Source organism: Clupea harengus, chromosome 20 (assembly GCF_900700415.2).
Source record: "Clupea harengus chromosome 20, Ch_v2.0.2, whole genome shotgun sequence".
NCBI lineage: Eukaryota > Metazoa > Chordata > Actinopteri > Clupeiformes > Clupeidae > Clupea > Clupea harengus.
The window spans coordinates 11,994,458-12,006,957 of record NC_045171.1 but is presented as its reverse complement, the minus strand read 5'-3'; the positions used below and the strand labels follow the sequence as shown (position 1 = coordinate 12,006,957).

At 42.6% G+C, this 12,500-nt stretch overlaps 1 protein-coding gene across 3 annotated transcripts in view; it reads left to right on the top strand.

The window, feature by feature from the left end:
• Positions 1 to 12,500, top strand: part of spock1 (SPARC (osteonectin), cwcv and kazal like domains proteoglycan 1) — a 204,303-nt gene that overhangs the window by 152,426 nt on the left and 39,377 nt on the right. The gene's annotated exons all lie outside the window — the stretch shown is intronic.

Below are 12,500 nucleotides of genomic sequence, written 5' to 3'. Positions count from 1 at the left end.
TCCCTGTAGCGTAGGTGGGTGAGTGCGTGTAAAATGTGCTGAGCAGAAATATGGCTCTGAAAGAGACAGGGACAGAGATAAAGACAGAGAGAAAGAGGGAGAGAGAGAGAGAAGGAGAGTAAATCTACCTGCTGAACCCCTGAGTCCTCTCAAGTGGAACCGCCATTTCCAATAAGAGCCGGTGAGCTAATTCACTCTAAATCACTGCAGACGCCACACTAACTCTCAGCCCCTCTGTAGCCATGCTGGGACTCTTCTCCTCTTCCTCTCTTTCTCTCCTCTCTCCTTCTCTTTTCCTCAGTCTCTATCCCCTTCTCCATCTCCTCCTCTCCTCCATCTCTTCTTTTTTTGCATCTCTTTCTGTCCTCCGTCTCTATCCCCTGCTCCACTTATTCCTCTCCATCCTCCTCTTCCTCTCTATCCTGTGCTGCGGGCCAAGCTGTGATCGCTCAGCGCTGGATCATTTGCGTGGTGGACTGTGCGTGAAGTGACCCCGAGTGTCTGCTGTGATGGATGGTGTGGAGGATGAACTGTGTCCGCTGCTACTCTGCTATTCTGCCTTCTCACCTCTCTCTCGGCTCTCTCTTTCTCTCTCTCTTTCTATCTGTCTCTCCTTTACTTCTTCTCTCCTTCACTCTAGCTCCCTGCTATCTTTTCTCACTCTCTTTCGTACCCCTTAATTCTCCTCCCATCCTACTTACCACATCAGCTGCCTGCCCTGTGATAAGAAGCCTTTGAGAATAAGCTTTTCTATAAAGGCAGTGATAGATATACACACACACACACACACACACACACACACACACACACACACACACACACACACACACACACACACACACACACACACACACACACACACACACACACACACACATTCCATAATGGCTTGTAAACACACACACTTTATATAATGGCCTAGACACACATAGACTCCCATACACACACACACACACACACACACCAACACACACACACATCAGTCACACACTTATTGATAGTACTTCTCCAGGCCTTTACCTCTAATCTAATCTTTGCTCTTTTGTCTCACACATTGGGTTTATACGGTGGTGTGTCTCTCTCCTCTAGTCTTTGAAGAAATCAATAATCAGTGCATCATCCCCCCTTACCTCATCCCCTATGTCTCTCATCCCTTTATCTTTCAGCCATCGCCTCTCTTAGGCCTGGGCGATAAAACTATTATGATTTGTTTCGCGGTTGACACTTCCTCGATAGCGATAAGAAAACGGTTATAAACGTTTGGCTGGTTAAATGCAAATGCATCAGAAAAGCACATAATTAATAAGCAAAGTTCAGTTGCATGAACAAACCTGGAGCAAGCTCCTTCTCTGGTAAGGCAGGACACAAGGAAGGAATTGTCACCAAAAAGGCTGAACCTTGGAGACAATGGGTTCACATCCAGCCTGAAATAGTGCTTAGTCTGCATAATTATCATTCTCAGCCTCTGTTACAAGTTTCTATGTAAAGCGTTCACCATATTCCTTCCCAACACGAGAATATGAACATAATAGGCTATATAAACTGCCTGAGCGGAGGTGCAGCATCTCGCATAACTGTTTGCAGGTGTGTGAATTCAACTACTTCATGCTCGTAGTTAGCAACTATGCATTTGGGAAACATACTCCTGTTCTGTGGCCCAGGTTGGACCACACCGCAAAATAGCACAAAATAGCAAAAAATAGCAAGACATGAATCAGCATGCTAGCAAGACATGAATCAGCATGCTAGCAAGACATGACTCAGCATGCTAGCAAGCCTTTTATCAGTGCCAACTGTGCTTCTGTTGGTGTTTGTAAGGTTTTTTCATGCCTTTTCAGTAATGACATTGCTAGTTTTCGACCAAAACTCCTTACTGTCGCTTTAAAATAGGTCTTCAAAAATGATTAATAATTATCGATATCAAGAACAAATATTGTGATAATGTTTTCTACTACATCACCCAGCCCTAACCCCTCTCCTTCTCTCCTGCTCTCCCTTCCTTCAGTCTAGCTTCTCTCCCACCTCTTCTCCGTCTGAGAGAATAGGGGCTAAAGCGTGATCCTGTCCGCATTAAAACAGTCTATTTCTCCATGGGAGACATTAGTACTGGGCTGCCCATAATGGCTTCATGGATTGGGCTCTGTGTGTGTGCTCTGTTGTCACGGAGCGTCTACACTCAACTATTAATTGTGGCCTGGAGAAAACTACCAGCAGGTCCTCCTGAGCCAATCGATTGCCTTAATTCAGTTAATAAAGTCCAGAGCTGTAACAGCAGTCTGCTCTCAGTGCTGCTGCTATAGGGGAGGTCAACGACCTGAAGTGAAGAGGTATCGGGGTTTTAGATTGCCAGAGAGGAGAGAGGGAAAGAAAGGGAGGGAGAGAGGGAAAGACAGGGAGGGAGGAGAGAGGAGGGGAGAGGAGAAGAATGGAGCGTGGAGTGTTCAAGGCCTCAGTGTTTGTGTGATCATAATTGGCGCAATTATGCCACCTACTACCTTGACAGTGAGCTGGAGAGGTGTACGAGCCGACGGGTCGGAATTCTTTATTCAGGCCGACGTTCATTAAATGCATTTTCAAGCCGCCCAAATATTTCACCGGTTGATGCCTGGCATAGAATAATGTCAAGCATTCAAAATCAGCCGACCTACCAGGAATTCATCACAAGCCAAGGAAGCACAATTTACGGGGCAATTTGTGATAAACTGTCAATGTAAAATGAATTATATATGGTGAGGGGTTTGCAGAGGAAATCTTTGGCTCGAAGCACAGCGGCATGTAGGCAGATTTGAACTGCTTGTGGCTAATTGTTTTTCCCTCTTCCCTCTGTGAGGGTGTGACCACTGGCCTATGAAAAGTTGCCATTTGTAACCCTCCAGCATAATTGCTTACCCAAAGAGGTATATTAGTGCAAATGTATCCACAACTGCAAAAGTGAAAAGCACAAACTTACTGCACAATTTGCATATATCTGTGTGTCTGATGTCGAGGCCTCTGTGGGATGGATTTGAGAAACATGAGTTATTTCTTGCTATTCTTGTGCAGACAGAAATAACATTGTATAGTTTAAGAACAAAATATCTAATTTCATTTTATTCATATACTGTATTTATATTTTGTGGGAATCCTATGAGTCCGTATGGATAAGGGTTACATCTGTCCAGTATTGCCTTACAGTATGTGACGCAAACAAAGGAAGTAAATGGAGACTTAGCTATATATATTCTAATTATGTATATATATACTAATTCTGATCCATGTCCATTCTTTTAAGATGAGTCAGTAAGAGAGACACATAAGATCGGTTTTAATGTTTCTAAACCACGACCTGTAAGATGACAATGGATTGTCTAAAGAGACAACATTTTAGCTGTCTAATCAAAATAGCTTTTACACATCCCTGAATTGCCAAATGGTACAGCCAATGTGCCTGCGTTACTACAGTACATGTTGAAAAAAGTCTGCATAATCATCATTGCTAACTCTAGCCATGGAATGGAACTGTATGGGTTTCAAAGAGAAATCTTGAGTGATAACAAGGACAGATAAGTACTCACTAGTGAAACCTCAACTCCACGGGCACGATGTAAGCTGCCATCTGCCCATTATGCAGGCTGCTTGTGACTCAGCATGTTTAAGAACATAACACATGGGAGACAAATAACAACAGATCCCCACTCATCCTGGCCTATTTGCATTTCGAAAACAGGGAATGTAGCCTTCTGTTTTTAAGAGTTAGATAACCGTGTACAGAAGTGAGAAGAGAAAGTAAAGTTGCATGATATCATGGCATGAACAAACTATGGCTGCAGTATTGATTAGAATACAGTTTTTAACAGTTTCTAAAAACATTTGGTCCTGGATCTCTGGATCTTTTTGTGAAATACTGAGAGACGCCAGAAACCCCACCTCAAATACCCGTGGTAGGTAAAAACGCTAAATCAGTGTAAGTGTGACGGGAGGACAGCAGTGTAGACCGACTACGCCACCCAGTTTATAGAGATGGGCCTCTAGTTTAAAGTTCTAGTGTTTAGGTTCTTTGTTTGGTGGGAGCAGCTCTACAGATTCATCCAGACTTCGTTTCTGATACAAAAATATACAATTTATTACAAGCACTAAAATATAAATACAACACAAGTCCATATGAATCAGGCCGTAGGCCACTGCCGAAGGAACCACAGTCTACAATGTCCAAGAGTCCGCCGTATCCAAAGTCCGCAAGCAAAGTCCGTCAGCATCCACCACCGCACCACAGCTGCTCACGTTGGTCTGTCAATCACGCACACTCGCACGCACACAGAGAGAGAGAAATCGCCAGTATCTCCACAAGTAGCAATACACACTCACAGCAAACAGAAAATAAATAGCCAACACACGAAAAGGTAATAATATCAACCAAAAGTAAATCCACCCAAAGAAAATAGCTACTTGTGATAGTCCGTGAAACTCTACTCTGTATGGTGCTAATACGCAATTCTTCAGTTTATTAGCGGACAAGGCACACTCACCACTGAACCGAGAGTAGACGAATCTCGCTCTCAGTCAATATTTAAATCAGGCTTCTCTCAGTCAGTGTGTTTACATGATGGTATAATTCGAATCTTTGCTTAGTCGGACTATGCTTTCTTTCGAGGGTAGGTGCTATTATCCCAATGTACATGGCAGTGAATAAATCGAATCATTGGCCGAAAGCATGTCATATCCGATACGATAGGTGGCGCTGTTTTTATTACAACTAGTGGTGATACAGCCCTTTCCGCTTGACCTCTTCACCACTACCAATAACAACAACAGTTGATTGAGCATGAATCGCGTCTGTTCATCGGTCCAGAAATGCGTGTTGCCTCTTGGGTTGTTTGTTTGTTTGTTTGTTTGTTTGTTTGTTTCTGCCAGGCCGATGTGTTTATAAGTTACATTATTCAAAGGTGAAAGATAAAAGGCGAGAGAAACGCATGCACATTCACACACACACACGCGCGCAAATAATGGGTTACAGCCAAAACACATTGCCCTTCTGCCAGTTGCATCAAATTGTTTAAGTACTTCTTCGCTGTCGATTTCCAAATCTGTGTGAATATTCATAAGAGCAAGTCCAGTCAGTCTTTTGTCAGTCATCGTACTTCGTAAGATATGTCTTAAGACGCCCCATTGTACTGAATGACCGCTCAGCAGACGCTGTGGAAACGGGCAAATGTGCCGAACTTTCCAGGGCTTGATAAAGCTCACTGCATTTGGGCTGTAGCTCATTTAGCTGTTTCCAGCTCTATATCTGCATCGTCAACGCTGGGCATTAGTTGTCCGTACTCCGATTTTATAGTTTCCCCATCGTAATAAATATGCATTCATGATATTTTTCTATGACCGAGTTTGACAGGTATTGGTCAGGTAATAGTCGAGTGACAGCTGATTTCACAAGCATTAACTTTAAACCAGAATATTATAACGTGTCGGCATAGTCGCCCCGTAATGCCGTGCAGCGGGCGCATACTGTTATACTTTATGTTATGCATGACGTTCCCTAGGCTATATGTTCCTTACCGTTCTAATTACATGTCGTTGTTCTGTGTTGGGACAGAGCTTATACAGGTGGGTGACGGTAGCACAGTCTGTTCGTGGGCATAAAGCCCGTGCCATTGTGACAGTGTGTTGTGTTTAATAAAAAGCCATAACAAATATACCACGCTTCCGTGATTTGTTACAATATAATGGTCTTGCTTCTATAATGTATAAACACGTAGGTTACAGGGTGGGTGTGGCAGAGAGAGAGAGGGAGAGCGATGATGCACACGGATATATCAGATTTAGCGACCGGAGCAAAGTTATGTTGCTGTAACGTTGAACTCTTTGCAATCAATAAATACAGTACTTAATAGGCTAATTGATACAATATCTCCTCGTTTGAGTGTGGTTGTTTGAGTGCAATGGGAGTGTATGATCGTTATTGTCTATAAAGCAGTGTTTCTCAAACTTTTTCAGACCAAGGACCACTTAGCCAATAAAAATTCGCGGACCATTTAACTAAATATCCCCGGAACAACATGCCTCCTACCCAAGACCTGGCGCCAGACAATTGTTAGCGCACACATGATTTTCGCGGGCTCTCCTTTTGTACGTACCAGTAGGCTAGTTATAGATATGACAATGCGCAAGGCAAAGCATCTGGAACCCTGCTCCATGCGTGACTTGGTTATGTTACAAACTATAGTTCGCTCACAGCCTCATACTCCCATCACACACTCAGACAGACATCACAAAACACAACGATGCGCATACTGACCGCAGTATTTCACTACCAACAGTAGGCTAGCCCACTGGCATTAATACAGCCATCCTAGTAGTCAACTTTTCATAATTAAAAGCTGTCATTATCCAACGTCACACAACACAGAATATAGCCTAGTTATCATCTTGCTGTCTCAGCGGGAGAAAAACACAGTGTTTTGAATGCAACTCCGCGACGAGATAATGCCCTATGAGGCTGAACCACTTTCTCCTTGTCTATGTTTGAGGCTTTCTCATTTAATTTTCTTTTCATAGTTCCTGTCTTAAGCCACCAATCCATGACCTTGTTAATAGATTAGACAACTCTTTATTAGATTAGGCTACTACTGGCTGTGTTCTCTTCGTTCTGAGTTGTATGTTAGAAATGTCGCAATAATTTACTTGTGGCCGTCGCGGACCACACTTCATCATATTTGATAGAATGAAGAACAAATTAGTTGTGAATACTATCACCGAGTTTGAAAGGTATTTGGTCAGGTAACAGCCCTTTAACAGCTGATTTGCTTTCTGATTTGACAGTACTGCTGTGTGTTTTAAGCAAATAAAATGTGGACTGTTTACAAGCGGGCACCTGCTATCGTTGATTATACAGTAAATACGTTGTGAAATGAAACAAAAACACATCACAGTTAAAGATGTATTAGTATTGATTGATTCACATCGATATGAATGGATGACATGACTAACAAGTGGTGGGAAATTAATATGAAAGTATTTGTTCGGTGAATTAGCGCGCTCTGTCCAAACAGTCGCAGTCAACGTTTTTGTCAACACTGGCACCACATAAGTATCGTAATTTGAACGTCCTTATACGTTTTTAAGGAGGGGTTGTAAAGGTACTCATATCTTCGGACCTCTTCTGTTATGTTTGTTCATAGTCAACAAGAATAAGCTTGTGAGACAGTCTGCAGGATATTCATAAATAAACGTGTCATTAGTATGAACAGTTGAGACAACGTATCGTCTCTTTCGTCTTCCGGGTCACGACCTGGCAGGGAGGGAGGGAGGATGGCGGCGGGATCTCAAGCATGCGCAAAGACGCAAAGTCCAGTTCCTTATCCAATTCACCGTTACATGCCGCAATAGTCGAACTATCAACTGGATCGGATCGAGTTATCCAGGGGTGTTAGTCCGACTATGTGCGGTCCGACTACGATCCGACTAAGGTGCTTACATGAAACGGATAATGCGATTTCAGTCCGACTAAGGCAGTTATTCGAATCCATGTAACCACGGTCAGTCAAACGGACGACTCCGGTCAGCTCTTTCCTGGCAACCCACGAACGCAGACGACGGGGATCTCACCGGCCTCCACTCCAAAGCAGTAGGGAAACAATCAACTTCGGATCTTGTTTAACAGACGTCCGGTAATCCAGCAACGCCAACAACTACAAAAAGCTCTGTCCCAGACTTGGTTCCTCCGTCCTCTCTAGTAATCCTGCTTTACGTCCAGCCTTCACAGACTATTCAGTGTTCATGTTAAAAAGGGGCTCAATCAGACATAATTATCCGCACCTGTACCATGCAATCAGATGTTTGCGAGGCGCACCAGTCAAGGGGGCGTTGCCCAGCAGAGTTCTGAAAGAGAGCGGTCCTAATTAAAAGAAACGGCAACTGCAGAACACAATAAGCAACATCATAACAAACATACAGTCACTCAACACCCACATAATACTCACATATGACATAAGGATGATTGAAACATTGATGTTTTATAAATGCACCACTGGAATATGTCTTTAAATAATGAATGAGACAGGATCATATACCAGAGCGTTATAGAAATAAATCAATGAAATGATCTAGTAAAATGATGATAAAAAAAAGATTTATCAAATAGGCTGTTAACAAATAATAGACAATACGTAGGCATTTCCCATATGATAAAAAATGTGCATGCATATTTTAACAAAGACACATTATGAAACCCACTAGTTGATGAAGGATAAAAGTTTTATGAAGACTATTGATATATAATACATGTAAAATGTGCACATTACCCGTAAAATGACTACATATATCTCTTCATGGAGAACATTGCAAAAATAAAATGTAGAAAGACTCTCTTTGATCGAGAATTCTTTACTCATATAACCATAAATTATAGCCTGACGTTGTCATACTCATAATTCTAGTCAGAATATGAGTCTGATACTGCTCTATTGGGCTGTGATTATGGGGAGTGTTTCAACCGAACCAGGAAAAAAAATGCCTCTTCGCTCAATTGGATAGACCTACAACCAATCAGAGCAACGTAGTATGTGAACCGGGCCAGCTGATAAATGAAACTTTTACCGAATCCCGTAGGAAGGACGGCAAAAACATCTTTTCCATCGACAAATGCCTTGATCGCGTTTCTCTGTTCCTCTTTCAAAATGAATGCGCCGTCGATGTCTTCTAAAACAGACTTAATGACAGAATCTATCTACACATCTCAGCTCTCCAGCGGCAGCCATGTTTGTTGAAAACGAATTCAACCCAAGCGCTCTTTGGTGACGTGGTTGATTACGTCACTTTTGATCATCTGTCCATCATCGTATAAAGCCCGCCCTGACAATTTGATTGGTCCGAACAGCTTCTGTTCGCGCATAGTTTCGCCCCAATGGAGCAATGCCAGACTGAACTTCCCGACCTCAAATGTTGTGGGCGGGGCTAAGTTTGTGCTGGCACCCAGGCTACATAAATTACCTTTTAAGTTGTAAATCTAAAAGCCTCATTCTCATTTAATCAACATTGCAACTTCTAAAAACACGAAACATGGAACTCTGTTCTCATGGGAATATAGGAGGTAAATTCAATAAGATCCCTCAAAACTGGATTTCTTGTAACATTTCTTTATACGACATTAATTCCCAAGTAAATTATGTGTACTAGTCGAAATACACAAGCAAAATACAAACTTTTATTTCAACATTAATCCAAAGCAGCTGAAATTATTTGCAACAGTGATGTACTTTGGCAGAGTAAGAAAAACAAATGCTATATTTCATCACAGTACATTTTCCCAAACGTGTCTTAATAGCAAAGATGCAATAAATCCTCTCCTCTGAGGTGCCAAGCAAAAATATAGTACATCCCAATCTCAGCGTTGAGTTACTGACCTTTGACAGGGCTGTTTTTTTGGGATAGGCATTCAATAGGCACACTAAGCCTGACATGGTGTTCACCGTGCCTCTTAGCCTCTGAATTAGCCACTATTTGCCTGGCAGCCCCCTCCAGAGGATGGGCCTCTGTGGGACCCTACAGACCTGCTCATGGAGCTCTTCTGTTGCTTTCAAACCACAGTGCTGGCAGCAATAAGAAGTTCTGTTCCAAATCTAGCAAGCTAACTACCTAAAAGGCATGCAAAAATCTTGCAAACACCACCAACAGCCCAGTTGACACTGATAGAAGCTTGCCAACACACTAACTGCTGTGAAAGCTTTTCTTCCATTTGTGCAGGGTGTTCCAGCCCGGAACACAGAACTACATAGGGCATATCCTGGATGGCTAGTGGGAAAGACATAGGTGTTTATCTGTCCTTCAAATTACCATATGCTATCAAAATGAATTTGAGGATGGTACCAAAACTAGGAGCCTATAAAACCATACCTCAAAAAGTGTCAAATTGTTGCATAGTGTTACTTTAAAGGGCTGTTGGAGCACACACACCAAAGCCGGGCTGGGCAAAGGAACATATTTCCAGGAGAGGCCAGACCAACACTAGGGGATCTTTGAAGAGCATAAAGAGCAATGGTGTTCACAGAAGCAGAAGTCCTCTACACTGTGAAGATGCCTGGATCAAGCTCCCTTTAACTGTTTGGTGTGAAGCCTTTGCCCAGTGCCTCCAGCATGAAACATGTAGAAATTGATAGCTGACGGCAGGTAAAGATAGCAAGTGACTGATAACCAGGAACTGAAACCCCTTGAAGCTCCCTTGGTCTTATCTCTACTCCTCTCTGAAGCCCATCTTGAAGACTTAGGAATATGAATTCCAATTGTTCTGTTTCACCAGCTCTTATGCTGTTTTCTATGCAATAAATGGTGGCTAGTTTGCCTGAAACATCAGTATCATTCAGGCGAGGTGGCCACAGGACCAGGTGTTAGTGAATACATTCAGAAGGCACTGTCAAAAGACTGTCATTAGAAACCAATGGGAGGACTAATGTGTGTATTTTAAGTTTTTACAAACATTTAAATGCACAAATTTGGAAAGTAAACTACCTGTTGCAGTACGTATAAAAAGCCTGTGCTCTGGACAGTGTGCAAACCCTGCAGTCATGGCAACAAAGACTATTGTTGTAAGATGCTTTCAAAGATGGTGGGGCTGTTACTATGGGATATCAGCAGTCTTAACATTGGGAGTTCACTGGGACGTTAAGTCCCAACGTAATTTATAACAACATCCACACTCCCTCATGTTTGCTTCATAAGTGTGGGTAAACTCAGCTCCAAGTTTTGCCTGAGGAAACACAATACATGGAAAGCTGATAAAGAAGGCCCCAGAAGACACACACACACACACACACACACACACACACACACACACACACACACACACACACACACACTGAAACACTTGTTGGAGCCCCAGATGGTCTCAGCTCGGCATCTCAACCGCTTCACTCATTTTCATCACAGCCATTCCCCTCTCTCTCTCTCTTTCTCTTTCTTTCTCTCTCTCTCGGTCTCACACACTCTCCATTTCGCTTTCTTTTTCTCTCCATCTTGTCGTTCCCTGTCAGGTTCTGTCTGCCTCACGCTGGACGTCTCTCCTCTTCTGTCTTCATTCCCTGTTCCATCTCTCCCCTAATGAGACTGAGTCCCGTGCTCTCGTTGCAACCTCATCAGACATGGGAGACATGAGGCATTTCTGGCTTTGTCTTATTCACCCTGTTTACATTTCTGTCTCCATGGCTTTTGTTCTGGGTTTTCGCTGGATAATGTCTAGGAGGTACCATACCAAACGTTTATTGCAATATGACAGTGGCTCAGTTTTGCCTAGAGTGGCAACAGCATCCCAATTTATCAAGAAATGTTTATTGGACACGTGGTACTTGGAGTGTGTGTGCGTGTTTGTGTGTGTGTGTTTCTGCCTCTGTGTGTGTGTGTGTGTGTGTGTGTGTGTGTGTGTTTCTGTCTGTGTGACTGCGTGACTGTGTTTCTGTCTCTGTGTGTGTGTGTGTGTGTGTGTGTGTGTGTGTGTGTGTGTGTGTGTGTGTGTGTGTGTGTGTGTGTGTGTGTGTGTGTTTCTGTCTGTGTTTCTGTCTGTGTGCTTCTTTGTGCTTGAGTAAGTGGGGAAAATCCATGTCTGCATGCACGTGTGTGAATATCTATGTGAATGTGTGTGTGTGTATGAGATACTGTGTGTGTGTGTGTGTGTGTGTGTGTGTGTGTGTGAGTGTGTTTAGATGTGTGTGTTTGCTTGAGAGTCGCACCTCTGTCAACAAATTTAATTAGGAGACATTAGTGTTACCCTGTCAGGTAGAGAAGGTGGCAGATTTAAATTGGAGTCTGTGAAATTGAAAGTGTCAGAAGAGACAACAATTGAGTTTGCCGACGACAGCCCACATCTCTGCACATCACACCACCACATATTTACTCTATCTGCGTTTGTCATTTAATAGTTGGAGGCTGTAATATGTTGCCGTGACAGCCCACCTCTCTGCACATCACACCACCACATATTTACTCCATCTGCGTTTGTCATTTAATAGTTGGAGGCTGTAATATGTTTTTTTTCCTTTGAAAAGGCACATGTACCATTCTGCATATAAGAGATTAGTGCAGAATAGCACTCACTGTTACAGTTGTTATGTTAGACTGCTCTGTTATGTGAATGCAGTCTAGTGTGCATGCATGGTACTGTGAGGTGAAGTGTTTGGATGTACTATTACTTACATCTTACTTTTAACACATGTTTCTTTTTACACATTCTATATACACATTCAAACTCAAACTGTGTGTGTGTGTGTGAGAGAGAGAGAGAGAGAAGCATACACACACACTCTAATGCTTAAGTGTACTTTTCTGGAGTATCATTGAGAGACAGGAAATGGAAATGGTAATGACTGTGATTAAACACAATTTTCATTTCTCTTTTGTGTGTCAGCCCACAAAATATGAGTAATGAAACTCTCTCTCTGTCTCTATCTGTCCTTGTTTCTCTGTCAAATGCTTGCTCTTTTCATGCAGTTAGTCATTGCATTTTGATTACATATTTGCAAGGTTGAGCAATTTGT